Source organism: Protopterus annectens, chromosome 2.part2 (assembly GCF_019279795.1).
Source record: "Protopterus annectens isolate FY-2018-M chromosome 2.part2, PAN1.0, whole genome shotgun sequence".
Classification (NCBI taxonomy): Eukaryota; Metazoa; Chordata; order Ceratodontiformes; family Protopteridae; genus Protopterus; species Protopterus annectens.
In genome coordinates, this window is record NC_056730.1 from 1,121,024,241 (window position 1) to 1,121,039,494 (window position 15,254).

At 39.2% G+C, this 15,254-nt stretch overlaps 1 protein-coding gene across 8 annotated transcripts in view; it reads right to left on the bottom strand.

Annotated features, from left to right (window-relative positions):
• APBA1 (amyloid beta precursor protein binding family A member 1) overlaps positions 1-15,254 on the bottom strand; it is a 1,810,703-nt gene that overhangs the window by 419,341 nt on the left and 1,376,108 nt on the right. The gene's annotated exons all lie outside the window — the stretch shown is intronic.

Consider the following 15,254-nt stretch of genomic DNA (forward strand, 5'->3'; position numbering starts at 1 on the left):
CAGCATAATGTGGAATAAATGACCTAAATGTGGAACACTATACAGCACAATGTGGAACAAATGGCAAAAATGTGGAACACTATACAGCACAACATGGAATAAATGGCCAAAATGTGGAACACTATACAGCACAACGTGGAATAAATGGTCAAAATATGGAACACTATACAGCACAACGTGGAATAAATGGTCAAAATGTGGAAGACTATACAGCACAATGTGGAATAAATGGCCAAAATGTGGAACACTACACAGCACAATGTGAAATAAATGGCCAAAATGTGGAACACTGTACAGCACAATGTGGAATAAATGGCCAAAATGTGGAACACACCAGCTAAACATGCAACTTTAGACATAGCCACAAACCAAGAACCAACACAGGAACAAACGAGCCAGCCACACCAAGGATAAGATAGACTACTTTAATGCACACAGTTAAGCGCTTTCGTCAAAGTAGATCCAAAAGACTTCTTCAGAACAAAGTAACACAATCCTCTACAACATTTAAATATCCCTCCCAAAAGTCACATGTTCAAATTAGCCAGTAAAAAACACTAAATCATTAAATATAAAAAGACTGCAGCTTTAAAACACTTAAAATGGAAATGCTTTCATTAAGCCCAGGAAAAACACATGCATTGAGCTTAATTTGCCACTTCAATTCCTTTAGTTCTAGTACATCATTCCAGGGACTGCCCCTGATGTCCCTGGTAACATGATCAATGGCTACAAACCCAAATTCATGGTTAGGGTTCTCAGATACATGTTTTGCCAAGACATTGTTCATGTTACCCTTCCTAATGTCAAGAGAGTGTTCATAAACATGTTCCTTGAACTTCTGCTGTGTCTCTCCAACATAAAAACAGTTACAGTTTTTAAACAATGTCCTTGGTGTTACAATTACTAAAAAAATGCATATGAATCACCATTCCATTTACATAAACTTTACTGAGTTCAATCAAATACCTGCAGTGGTTACAAAACCCACATTTGTGGGTACCTTTCCACCTAACAGAGACAAAGTTGTTGTCCTGGGGGGTTGCTTCCAGGATTTCTTTGAAACATCTCCCTCTTGTAAACCATCCTCACCCCCTCCTTATGTATCTCTTGTAACTCCTTGCACACTGAAAAAATGTGCCAGTATGTACTCAAAGTTTTATAAATGTGTGGACACTCAGGGGTGTATGTGGTAATGAAAGATACATAAGGGGAATTATTTACCACTGCATTAGTCACCCTCAAAAAAACATGTGTACTAGCCTCTTGGTCAGACAATAATGGAGTATAAAAACCCCTAACTCTTTTGTTTTGTACTTCAGAATAAACTGCCTCTACCAGAGCCTTTGGATACCTTCTAGATAAAACATGTCAGAAAGTGTGTTAGCTTCCCTTAAAAAAGTGTCATCCTCAGAAGTCATCCTGGTAAGGCGAACAAACTGAGCCTTTACCAAGTCTTTCTTCAGATGTAACGGATGGCAGCTATCAAAGTGCAAGTAACAGTTCGAAAAAGTAGGTTTTCTGTAAATTTGGCTTACAAATCTTTTCCTCACAATGTCCTTAGAAAGATGGACATCTAAGTAACAAATGTCATTTTTACCCCATGTGGCACTAAACTACAAAAAGGTGGTGGTTTGGTAAGATACTCAATGAAGTGTTGTAGTTCAACCTCAGATTCCTTCCAAAAAATAATAATGTCATCCAGAAACCTGAGGTAAAAACTCCAAGGGGGGAGGACCCAAAAGAATTTAAAATGTATTTAGTCTCCCATATTAACATACCAATGTTGGCAAAAATGGGGGCACAAGCGGCCCCCATTGCCACCCCTTTCCTTTGAAGATAGTAATGTCCCTCTATGTACACAAAATTGTTTTTTAAAACAAGTTCCATCATCAAGTTCAAGGTGTTTATCTCATTGTTACAAAAAATTCCCTTTTCCACCAAAAATTCATGAAACCAATCAAGCCCTGTCTCATGGGGAATAACATTAAACAGATTGTTAACATCAATAGTACAGAAAATCAAGTTGTCATCATAACAAACCTCAGACACTTTACTTAAAAATCCCACAAATCCTTACAGATGTGTGAATATCCCTCTAAAACATTTTTTAGTCTGACATCAACATACCTTGCAAGGGATGAGTTTTGTACCTAGAAGCATTAACAATAGATCTTAACGGACGGTCATACAAATCTTTATGGATCTTGGGAAGTCCAAATATAGAAGGGACAACAGGAAATTTAACCACAAGCAGGGACCACAGACCATAGTCAATCTGGCCCTGGTCTAACATATCCTGGAGTAACCAATCTATTCTAGAATAAACAATTTTAACCATACTGAGTGAGGTTTCTTCATAAAAATCACTGTCACTTAAGTGCAAAAACATTTTGTTAAGGTAGTCCTCAACATTCGTCACTACAACCCCCCTCCCTTGTCGGGTTTCATAACCCAAATAGTTTTGTTAAGAGCAAAGTTGTTTTAAAAGTTCATTTTCAGCCCCTGTGAGGTTGTTAAACTTTTTAGTGTGAACCTTGGATAGCAGGTTCCTAAAATCAAACTCATATAATTTCTCAAAGACTATTAAGGGCAAAGGAAGAGGCGGGTTGAACAGACTACTCCTGCTAAGTATTTGACCAATATTCACATCTTCAGTATCATTAAATAAAAGTTTAAAGTTCAGTTTTCGAACAAACAATTTTAAGTCAAAGTAAGCCCCTAAGAATTAACTTATTTCTTTGTTCATGGAGGACTCTCGAACTGAATGAATGGCACTCTGTGCAAGATTCCTGTAAATGCAGGGCCCACAAACAACAGACACAATCAGTGTGACCGTCCATAATGGACATTTTCTGTGAACACTTGGGGCACCTTTTAAATCCCGAAACTTTGGAATCTTTAAGCTGCTTCGACATTTTAGAGATTAGTGTCTATCTATAATCCAAAAAACACACACATGCATAAAGAAACAGGCCCTCTAATTTAAATGGGTTAAATAGTTCTTTTAAGAAAAAAACTAGCTAAAAGGGAAAAAGGGTAAAGATTCACACAAACAAACACAAACTTTGCTGAAAATATCACTCTTATCAAAATACAATGCTAGCAATATTAAAGGAAGAACCCTCTAACTAAAACGGGCTCAAAACGTAATAACACACATCACACAAGCCCAAACCGCAGGCTGATAATAGGTAAAAACCTCAGTAACTATCTAAAAATTTTACACTACTCTATTACTAAACTACAAAAAAGTATCTATCTAAATGGATAAAGCACGCTCATCAATAAAAAGGAATAAACACACCTGGCCAAATAGTAACAACAAACACTATTTTACTAAGGAAAACAAGCATTTTAAAGAAGCTTAGAGGAAGGGAACTACCAAACTACTATAACTATATAAGAAAAATCAAACTCTAAATAGTATTTAAGCTATTAATGAAAAAAATCGTTTGACTTGGCCAGAGCTAGAATCAGGACGCTCGATCCGTTTCAGTGGCAAATGAGATCTGGGGAATGTCCTGTAGCATCATGTGATAGAGAGTGAGCCACGAGCTAGCTGAAGACATCAAGCTTTAGTAAATGGCCGAGTCGGAACTGAGAATCAGTTCCGAACCATCAGTACAGAATGAAGGCAAGATAGGACAACTTCACATTAGTAAACATCATAAGAAACACACTTAAGAAATGTTAGCTGTCAGGATAATTCAAAATACCTTTCAAGTACACACCATAACTAGATTTCCTAACAGACAGCCTGATTTCAGGATGTCTTGGCAAAGACTCTGACTTCCTGACCATCAGGAAAATTTCCTGACAGGTGGCAAATTTAGATCACACTGAAAAAAAACAAAAAAATTAGAAATCACAAATACAGAAAACTCTGTTGCCCAGTAAAAAAAAATGTCTCTGGTGACATGGTAGATAGGCAACACTCAAAATGGTGAGAAGAACTGAATGGATCATGCTGAAATGTGTGAAGTATAACGCAGTCATTAACATATGTGCTTCATATCATTCTAGAGCAAGACCTGTGCTTATACATCACTACTTTTGCAATTTCTAGCTAGCACACCAATAAAATCAATATGACCCAAATATTATAATTTACTGTTTTTCTCAACAAAGATGTTTTCATCTTCTTGCAAAGAGCAAGAAGAGGTTATATGGTATCTTCAGGTAGCTGAGTGTTTAGCATCAGGTTAGGCTGTATACAGCCAGAACTTTATCTGGTCTAGTTTCATAGATGTCATCACAGGTAAAAATATACCTGTGTCTGCCAGGTCTCAGGGACAAGAAGAGAGGTGAGAAATTCAGCAGAAACATGTCCCTGCAGTAAAATGCTGAGACTTCATATACATCAAACATTGAGAGATGGCAAAATTCTAAAACAGAAAAATCTGACATTGGGCAAAGATTAGTGAAACTGCTCCAAGTGGTTACAATTGAACATTAAGTACTACAGAGTTAAAATGAGTCCCATTTTATAAATTCTTAACAGTAATGCATTGAATATTGGTGTGGTTTTGCACACAGCACCATTATTGTCTGATGCTGATCTCTAGGTGAAAAAACAAAACAAAACAAACAAAAAAAAACTACTAATCACCTGAAGTCAAATTGGAGAAAGAAAACCAAGTGCTTCTGCAACAATTACCTTCCCACTCAGATGAGTACAAAACACATTGAATTCTGTGCGCCACAGCAATAGTGCACTCAGAGCATACTAACATGAGCCTCGCGAAAGAGAAGTAAAATGAAAAGTAGCTGGTCTGAGCCTTTGCATTAACTCAACAGGAATAAAACAGTGGTTTCTAGAAAGCAGCTCAGTTTATATTGCATTTTTACTTCTGGAATGTGATTTATAGGTTCATAGGTTGGTACTAGGCTATTGGCCCAAGGGCCTATACAAGCCTAGCCATAACAATTCCCTGGATACTTCTTCCCACATTATTTACTTCCCTGGACCCCTGTCTAGCAGGGCTACTGACGTGATCCCCGGGGTGAATTTCCTATCTCCTATCCAATTGTCAAGTTTCCTTTTGAAGAGAGCCAAGGAGGCGCTCTGCTTGACATGTATGGGCAGTCTATTCCAGAGTCTGGGGAGTCTCTGGGTCAGGAACCTATCCCTCCAGCATGTTTTGTTCATTGTGATGACAAGGTTTAGATCCCTGGAGTGTGTGGCTCTGAGGGATTGGGATTTCTTTAAGTGGAGCATGTCCAACAGCTCAGGGTTTGACATGGCCTTGACCATTAAGAATAAATAAATACTTGTAGACCACAACATAATGTGGACTGTTTTGCTATAAATGGATTTGCCTATAACTGGACAGCATTTCATAGTGAACAAGTCCATTACAGCAATGTAGCTTAAGGTGATCTAGCAATTTTGGAACCACTTTTTCCAGTCCGCCATTCTAGAAAAGAGTTCCGAAATCCATATCTGTGCAACCAGCTACAGTACTTGGTGGAACCTACAAATTGTTGGTTAAGACTGCAAGTCTAAGGAAAAACAGGGAAAAATGTTTGAAATGAGAGGAACAGACTGGTTAATTGTAGCTCTTAGAGGAATATAAAATACATTCATCTGAACTTTTATATTTATTAACCCAAAAACAGCTACATTTTCCTGTCAAGCAAGCTGTTAATCTGAAACATGGAACAACATTTTTCACAGTGATGCTTAAGAAAAGGCCACTGTACGAAAGACGTAAAACAGATACTGCCTAAGAAAAACAAATCAACTAGGCTGAATGACATCAGCAAAGTCTCATACTAATCAGAGTACAATGTTGCCTTGTTGAAAGTGACCTTCAACTTAGCAGCAAAGGGAGCATGACAACCACTGAAGTTTTAAGTTCCCTAGACTGCTAAACCAGTTAATTAATTATTCATTGTTTTTTGGTATCATTCACTCTCTAATTATAACAAGCAACGCGTCAGTTACAGACCTACTTAATTAGAGATGATGCAAACCTAGAAAATGATTAGTGGATTAAAATAAAACAGCCTTAGATCTGATACTGCAGAATACAGAATTTTAAGCATCATTATCGCTAAAGGTAGTCTGCATACCAAACATGAAAATATATGGTGTAACCAAATGTCATTAAACTGAAAGCCCTGTTTAAGCAGACAGTTACTATCAATTCCGGATACTGGCTAAGGCTCTTGCTACCCCTATAGTGCCTTTTTTAGGCAAGGTTCAAATGACAAATTCACCACCGTAACAGGAACAGGAAAGCAAAAACTGAGGGTAATGCTACTTAAAGCCAGAAGTCTAAATCTCAAAATGCACTCACTCGAGGCACTCCTTAAAATAGAGAACATCGATATCTGTGCAGTGACTGAGACCTGGTTCAAGACTCTAGAGAGCACCCCTGCATTACAAGGCTATAACTCATACCACACTTTTCGTCCATCTAACCTGGACCAAAACGCCAAAGGTGGAGGTGTGTCCAAACTCGTTAAGGATATCCACACCTCCAGGCTAGTTGCGCAGCATAATGCATCCAAGGTTATCCAAGTGCAAATAACTCTGGGCAAAACTGCAATCCAAATTGTAGCTTGCTACAGATCTCCCACCATGCCCCAGGATTCCCACTCCTCTTTTCTTGATATACTGGAAAATATTAGGGTTCAACCAAACACCCTAATAATGGAAGATTTCAACTACCCCACCATTAACTGGGAAAACTATTCATGTACCAACTCCTTCGCTCAACACTTTCTAGAATTCATAAATTCCAATGCCCTGGATCAACTTATCCACACCCCGACCAGGGGCAACAATATCCTAGACCTAGTCATTACCAACATGAGTGACCAGTGCTCCACACCTGAAATCAACTTCTCGTTGGTCAGACCTGACCATAAGTTAATCACCCTAGATATCCGCATCCCGTCTTCACCCACCATTAAGGAAACCACGGTAAAAAATTTCTCCAAATCCAACTTCATGCTTCTTAAGATAGAAGTGGCAATCTTCATGACACCCATGCAGATGGACAATACAGTTACGACTGCTGAATCCTATACAAATGCACTCTATAAACACTTACACGAGTGCATGGATCGTGCTATCCCAAACAGAACCACGACACTATTCTCCAAAAAAAGGAAGCCAATCTGGTGGTCCCCTGCCATAAACAAACTCTACAACAGAAGGAAGAAAATGTTGCCAAAGAGAGTAATGTCCCATGAGTGGAGGAGCTGCCTGGTCACCCTCAGTAAGAAGCTGAGATCCCTTATAAGATCCTCCAAAGCTAGCTACGAAAACAAAATCGCCACTGACTCTAAGGGCACCCACAAAGCATTCTATAGCTATGACAAGAATCTCAATGGCAACACCCAGATCTGCTCTGAGTTACAGTCCAACGGCACAAAAATTACAGAACCAACTGACATTGCCAACATCCTGGCAGATAGGTTCAGTGCTAAATTTACCCCCCTCTCACCCCCTAAATGGCTCATACCTATACAGGAAGAATGCAGAGTCCCTGTAATCACATCTATGCAGGTAACAGTTGCACCCTCTAAAACCAAAAACACAGCATCCATGGGACCGGACAACATCCCAGGCACAGCATCCATGGGACCGGACAACATCCCAGGCTGCGTTTACACGAACTTCAGAACAAACTGGCTCTCCACCTAAACAACATGTTCAATCTTAGTCTCACGTCAGGCTTTGTGCCTACTGAATGGCACACAACAACAGTTATCCCACTCCACAAAGGGGGAGCCACCACTGACCTGGGAACTATCGCCCTTATTAGCCTGACGAGCCTGGTCTGCAAGGCCATTGAATGTATCATCATGGAATTCATAAACAAAGACATTGGTGACCTCCAAACTCTGGACCCCACCCAGTTTGGGTTTGTGAAAGGCAGATCATGCCTTCTGAACCTGATTGACTTCTTTGAGGCAGTCACCAAAGCCGTAGACGAGGGTAAGGTGGTTCACACAGCCTATCTTGACCTCGTCATGGCTTTTGACACCATCCCCCATTCTGGAATTATAGCTAAACTCACTAAACTAAAACTCTGTACCCATGAACTACTACATAAACAGCAGTCTACTTAATGCCGAATGTGTGATAGGAGACCTTGGGACCCAGGTGAACACTAGTCTCTCCTTTGATAATCACATTGCCACAGTAGTCAGGAAATCCTTCTATGTGGCACACCTCATCACAAAAGGGTTCTCATCCGGGAAAAAAGAGGTCATTGTTCCCCTCTACTCAGCACTCATTAGACCCATTATAGAGTACAACGCCCCTTTTGAAATGTACCTCAGAAGACATCTGCAACAGCTGGAAAGACCACAGAAGTACCTCACAAAAAGGATTACTGGCCTCCAACAGATGCCCTACACTCGCCGTCAGTTCAGCTTTACTCTGTAGCATATCACCTACTCTGAAGAGATCTCTGCCGAACATATAAAGCTATGTTAAACCCAGAGCTGTTGGACATGTTACACCTTAAGAAATCCCAATCCCTCCCAGCTACACGCTCTAAGGACCTAAACCTTGTCACCACAATAAACAGGACATGCTGGAGGGATAGATTCTTGTCCCAGATACTTCCTATACTCTGGAACAAGCTACCCATCTATGTCAAGCAAAGTTACTCATTAGCACTCTTCAAGAAAAATCTTGACGAGTGGATGGGAAATAGGAAATACACCTTGGGGATCACTTCTGTGGCTCTGCTCAACAAGGGCACAGGAAATTAACTTTCTTGGGTGGCGTAAGGCAGGGAACCTTGTTGGCTAGGCTTACTTAGGCCCTTGGGCTGATAGCCTAGTACCTACCTATGAACCTATGAATGACTCAGCAAAAGGCAGCCAAGCTCAGCTGATGTCTGGCTTACAGCATACCACCTCATATGTATTATTTGTATAGGTAGCAACTAACACTGGATTAAAAACACACACCACTTTGGCACTAGATTTGGTAGTAAGGATCATAACAGGAACAGGAATTGAACTTTCTGACCCCACTTATCCATTAATAACATGTGCAAATCAAAAGTACTAACCTCATGCTTGCTTCAAGCACAGAACTGCAACTTAGGAGTCAGCAATTTGTCGATGCCACTCAGGCCACCAAAGACTGACTTACTGAAACCTGCTTAGACAGTCCAAACAAGCAGGCTGGGGGAAGGTTTTTAAAACTTTCTCTGAAGTCCGGAAATTCTGGAGGTAGTTACATTGTGGGGGGGGCAAAGGGCATTGGTTACCAAAAAACTTTTCAGGGTTGCCTGTTTTGTGGGCTGGTCTTGACTGAATGGTTTCAATAAATCAGTCATTGATAGATTAAACTATGTATGCTTTTCTTTTTGTTAGCTAGCTTCTTTTCTTGGCATTACCCACCAACTTGTATCACCAATGGCCCCCAGCAGTGTAGCCACTGGTGGCAATAGAGCTCTTGTTAAAAAAAAGCAAAAGAGCACACTTTAGTTAAGTGTAAACTAAAATTAATAGGGATGGAGCATCACAAACAACTGCTACTGTGTTTAATCAAAGTGATAAACATCCCAGTTCTGGTCTTCATCCACTGTAAACATGTTTGTCTTAGAAAAGAAAGTTTACTACAACACTGAGCCGATTAATGTAGAGTACAAGACATTAAAAGATCATCTCAGATCAACTCACTAGAACAAGAAAGGCTTTATGTTTGGCTTCCCAGATTTGGTTCTGCATTTATAGTTCCAAAAACAAGACTCCAAACATAGTCTATTTACCCTTTACACCTATTTTTTTGCACTAAATGTCTTAATCATGGGCGATTCAATAGCCAGAGACACAGATACACCATTCACTAGGTTGAGCAAATACAGACTGTCGGTTAGCTGCCTTCTCAGGTGCGAGGATCTGCAGTGTTATTACAGCAAGTCCCTTCACCTTAAGTACACATGGTCATTGTGCAAATGAGAGGGAGTGACTTGAGACATATCTCCTTGGATCATATGAAGAGTGATATGACAGAGTTTTCATAATATTCACCTGAAATTATGTGAAACTAGTATTGGGCAGTATCCTACCATCGTCAAGATTAATGCCCAATACAAACAAAAGATAACTGATGTGAATTACTGGCTTAGCTACTAGTGTCACACTAAGAGGGATCCAATATATATCAGCCTAGAAGGAGATAATCGACAACCCTGGCTACTTTGCTAAGGGTGGCCTGCACCTCTCTACTCAAGGTTTCCAAATATTGGCCAGAACATTTTCATACCCTACAGTGCCTGTTTAGGCAAGGTCATACTCCTTAAATTATCTACATAGCTAATCAACATCAAAACTATATAAAGGCAGCACTGCAACAGTGCAGGTTTTCAGTGACTACCTTTTTCAGACCCTTTACAGTAAATTATGGTGTCATTGGAGGAGGCATGGCTGTATTCTTAAGAAGCCATCTCTAAGACTCAAACAAGGGCAAACTCTTTGGACATCTCCACATCCTTTTCACTGTAAAAAGATCATCATCCCACATCTTAGCCAACCTTTCCATATCACCTACTGCCCATGAGGCAAATCTAACCAAAGGAACATCCTTATCTTTCAAGCCTAATACTCTTCTCTTGACAGACTTAAAAAATCCTCTCATTAACTAGGAAACCAACAACACCTGAAATAAATGCACAAAAATATTCCTGGACTTCATTAATGCTAGCTCCCAAGCCCAAATGGTTCAAGTCCCAACTAGAGGTTCACAAATATTGGTCCTAATTCTCACCAGCAGTTACCACCTCACTGGCCAAATCTAACCACCATTTGGCAATGCTGTCTTTAGAGACCACTCTAAGGAAAACCTAATCCAGCTAACTGATGACCCGATGAAATATTAAGCACCCTCCTCACACCTCAGTGACCCCATCTGCAACACTGCCACATTTGTAGATAATTTCTATGCCCACGTCAAAGCATACATCAAGTCACCTGTCCCCATGAGACACAAATAGATCTGTGGTGGAACCCTAATATAAATAAACTCCATAATAAGAGGAAGAATTTCAAAACACATTAAAGAAAACTTAATACTAAATTATCTAGAGACAAACTCAAAAATATCAACAAAGAACTCAGAAACAAAATCAAATCCTGCAAAATAAGTACAAACTGAGAACTGCTACCTCTGTTCAGTAGCATGGCAAGGGTGGGACGAAGGAGGAAATTTCCTTGGGCACTAAGTATTATAGTCACTATCAGAAAGAGCAGTTTCTACAGTCTCCTACCTGTAAAGTGCTTTTTTGTTGCACTTCAATGTTAGAGCTGGTGGGGTAGGGCATGGATCTGACTGCAATAAGTCGACTGCTACAATGACACGATCAGCTTAATACAGTAAAGAATTTTTTTTTAGTCAGTCATATCTCTCAGCCTCTTAGTACAAAAAATTTGGACAAAGCCAAAATAATGGGGGCAGAAAAGTGCAAGGCTAGGAACAGATTTTAAATATTGCTCTTATAAACTTAGAAAGTTGTCATGTGGGGTGGTTGTTGTGGGAAGTGTTAGGTTACATATATAAGTAAGGGGCTGGACTAAGATTTCATGGGTAACTTTTTGAAATCTTGTGTGTAATGTATGTAGACTTGAGTTATATATGCTATCAATTTTGTACAGAACGTCTTTTACACTGGATATTTGAATACCCTTATTTTTTTTTAGTTGCTCTTCAATGGAAGAACTTGGGGGGGGGGTTCTGACTGGAATTATCGGCTTAACACAATAGAGTGCTTTTTTGATAGATCTTCAATGGAAGAGTTGGGGGGCATGGTGTCTCCAATTGTAATACAGTGCTTTTTTTCCTTTTTTCCTAATAATGTGCCAAGTTGCCGTCTTGTCAGCACCAGACACTGCCTGGTAGACTCACTACTAAGCCTATTCAACGTCAGCCTCTCCACTGGATTCATGCCAGAGGAATGGAGAACTGTGGGTGCATGCTGCCCCACAAAGGGGGCTCTGCTACTGACTCAGGAAGCTACAGACCTACAAGTCTCATTAGCCCTATCTACAAACCACTGGAATGCATCTTTATCTCATTCAAGCCTAACAGAGACTTTTTGTGTAATTCCAGTTAACACTTATAGCTTCTTATAGCATCCAGACATTTTTTGGTTCTGGGTTTGTTAACCAATGACTTACCAGTTAATAACAAAAAGTATTAAAAAGGCACGGTGTAAACAACAAAATAACACCAATACTGTTAACATAACATGTCATGAAAATGGAAAAATGAATCACTGTCACTTATTAATGTTTTCATATTTACATTTGTATTTTCATAACTGACAGACGTACATGGTACTCAGGGGAATGGTATAAAATGCCATGGTGGGAGACACAAAATCACAAATCTGTTAAATATAACAGAATATGATGACTATAACATAATCAATATAGAGAGAGTAATGTCACTCTTAATATCCATCCATCCATCCATTCATCCATCCATCCCCAACCCCTTTATCCCATGTTTTGCACATGACATGTCAATGTCCACTTACTGTACTCTGTACTGAAGATATTGCTAGCTGTTTGCAGGTGATTACAAAATACAAACTGATTTCACATGTACTTAGTATTTTGAAAACCAAGTATCTTACAAACTATTGCATGGCATTGGGTCAAACCTCAGATGACGATGATGATGAAGAAAACTGTCAATGATATTTGCACTTGAAATTGTACATCTCGAGGTACTTAGTGTTATTTACATTGGGAATTATATAACTAAGCATAATCTTACAGACTTATGCAAATATCTCAATAAACATGCACTCAGAGGAGAATTTCTTGCTATCACGTGAAAGCTTATGTCTGGCTAAAACCGCTGTTCTGACAGTATATCTTTAGGTTGTTCACATTGCATAATACGATGATTGTTTGTGAAACATTAGAGAAAAATATAATATTGGTTTGTGCACATTACAATACTGAATGTAAAATCTGTGAATGCACTGACTATAGTCACTGTAAATAAAACATTTTTAGTGATAATATTGTTGTTTATAGCATTTTTACCAGCTTTTACTGTTTACAAAATATTGACATTGGTTTGTCTTCTGCTTGTAACTTGAATTTTCAGAAAATGCTCTTGAATGTTCACTTGTCTACCTATTTAACTGAATAATTTACTTCAAACTTCAAAAATGTGTCTTTATTCCTCCCATAGGGAGGACATCAGAGAGAGTGCAATTCCTAGATCTGCTAGCTAAACTGATTTTATCTGGGCTAATCCTCTAAACTTTGTTTCAGGCATCAGTCCTAGGACCACTTCTCTTTGGTTTTAACTTCCCTGATGTCAAGGCTGACATTAAAGGCCTGTAGTTGATCAAGTTTGCAGATGATTGCAAACTTGCAACTGCTACTGACTTTCCATTCAATTTTCAAATACCTCAGGAGGGACTAGCATGCACCGATAAGTGATGCCTGGACCATGATCTAAAAGGAAATGCCAAGAAATGCAGGAAGGCACAACTGAGCACCCATGCATCTTCCACATAGGTATAACTCACGGTGTCAGCTTCCAACTGTAGAAATACATGAAATAAACTGATACCCAAAGCAGCTATGGATGCACAATACAATGAAAATCAGCGTCTCGATAAAACTCATAGGAAAAACTGAACGTCAACTCAAAAAAAGAATTTATGATCATTTCTACAGAATAAAGAGTAAAGATAACAAAAACGCATTATATAGACATATATCCATGCACGATAGTACACATTCATTTAAATTTGGGATTAGAGATCAGATCAAAGATTACCCTAGAGGAGGTAATCTGAGAGGTCAGCTAAGTAAAAAAGAAATAATTTGGCAGATATTGACCGATTCTGCTAGAGAACCCGGATGAAAACATTATTATAAATTCCATTCTAGAGTTACGATAATAGTATAGTTAGTAGTATTTTGTAGTCACATCAATTAGGGAAGTTATATGTGTACAATAGAATAGGCATACTACCTGATTGATTGTATATAAGGTATGATATGTTATATGAATATTAGTACACACTGATCAAATATGTACTTTTTATTTTCATTTCTCATTCTTATTTTTATATTTATGTTTTACTTTTTATTATACGGAACTATGACAAACACATAACATGATTATTATATGTTGTTGATTTTACAGCACCGTTAGTTAGTAAATGTGAATATGACAGTGTCATGAAACTGATATAGAGCATACGAGAGATTATTTGCATTGATGTGCACATATATTTAAGCAGAGTTTTTAGTACATTTATAATGATATATAGAGATTATGGGCAGGATTCACGAAGCCTCCGTGTAAGAGTTATAACTCTTACACGGAGGCTGCAGTTAAACAGAGTGATGTCAGCATGCTTTGCATATTCATGAGAGCATGCTGAATCACACCTAAGGCTAACACGGTCTGTGGAAGACAGTAGGGGACGTGTCCGTAGGCCGAGCCCTGCAAGCGGACACACCCCCAGAAGAGTAAAAGTGCCCAAAGTAAACACCCACGACAGAGGCCATGGAAATGTGAATAAACACAACACAACACATGCCCCCACAGACTATGAACATAAAATATATAAATGAACATGTTATATATTTTTAAGATGTTTGCCCGTGAGTGCTTTGTTTCTTGTGGCGTGCCCATAGCTCAGCCACAGTTAGCAGTCAGTGGAAAAGGATATAAGAACTAAATATGCAAAGTAAGCCAAGAAGCAATAGCGTAGCGGTAGAGACGTCGGCTGAAGAGCAGGCATTCATGGTTCGAGCCCCCACAACATCAATTTTTTTTTAGTAAAATAAGCACAAAACAAGTCCCTGACAAATATGTACACATATAAAATTATATTTTATGTTAAATGTAATGAAATAGTCCATTTATATTGAAGAAATGTGAGATAAGAAAACAATAAAAAATGCGAGATGTGACTATAGCTGAGCTACAGTTTAACAAGGTGAGTACATCTGCCCGTAGGTGAGCAGTGGTTTAACAGGTGCAAAATGAGTGCCCATAGGTGAGCAGTGGTTTAACAGGTGCAAAATGAGTGCCCGTATGTGAGCAGTGGTTTAACAGGTGCAAAATGAGTGCCCATAGGTGAGCAGTGGTTTAACACGCTGAAACTGTGTGCCCCTAGCTGGGCTGAGCGTAATATGCGTGCTAACAGCCAAATGAAGCGTAAACCAGCGTAACCCATTTGGTGAGCCTGCGCACCACAAACAAGCTAACCGATGGGCAGCGTTGAGCAAGCTGTAAC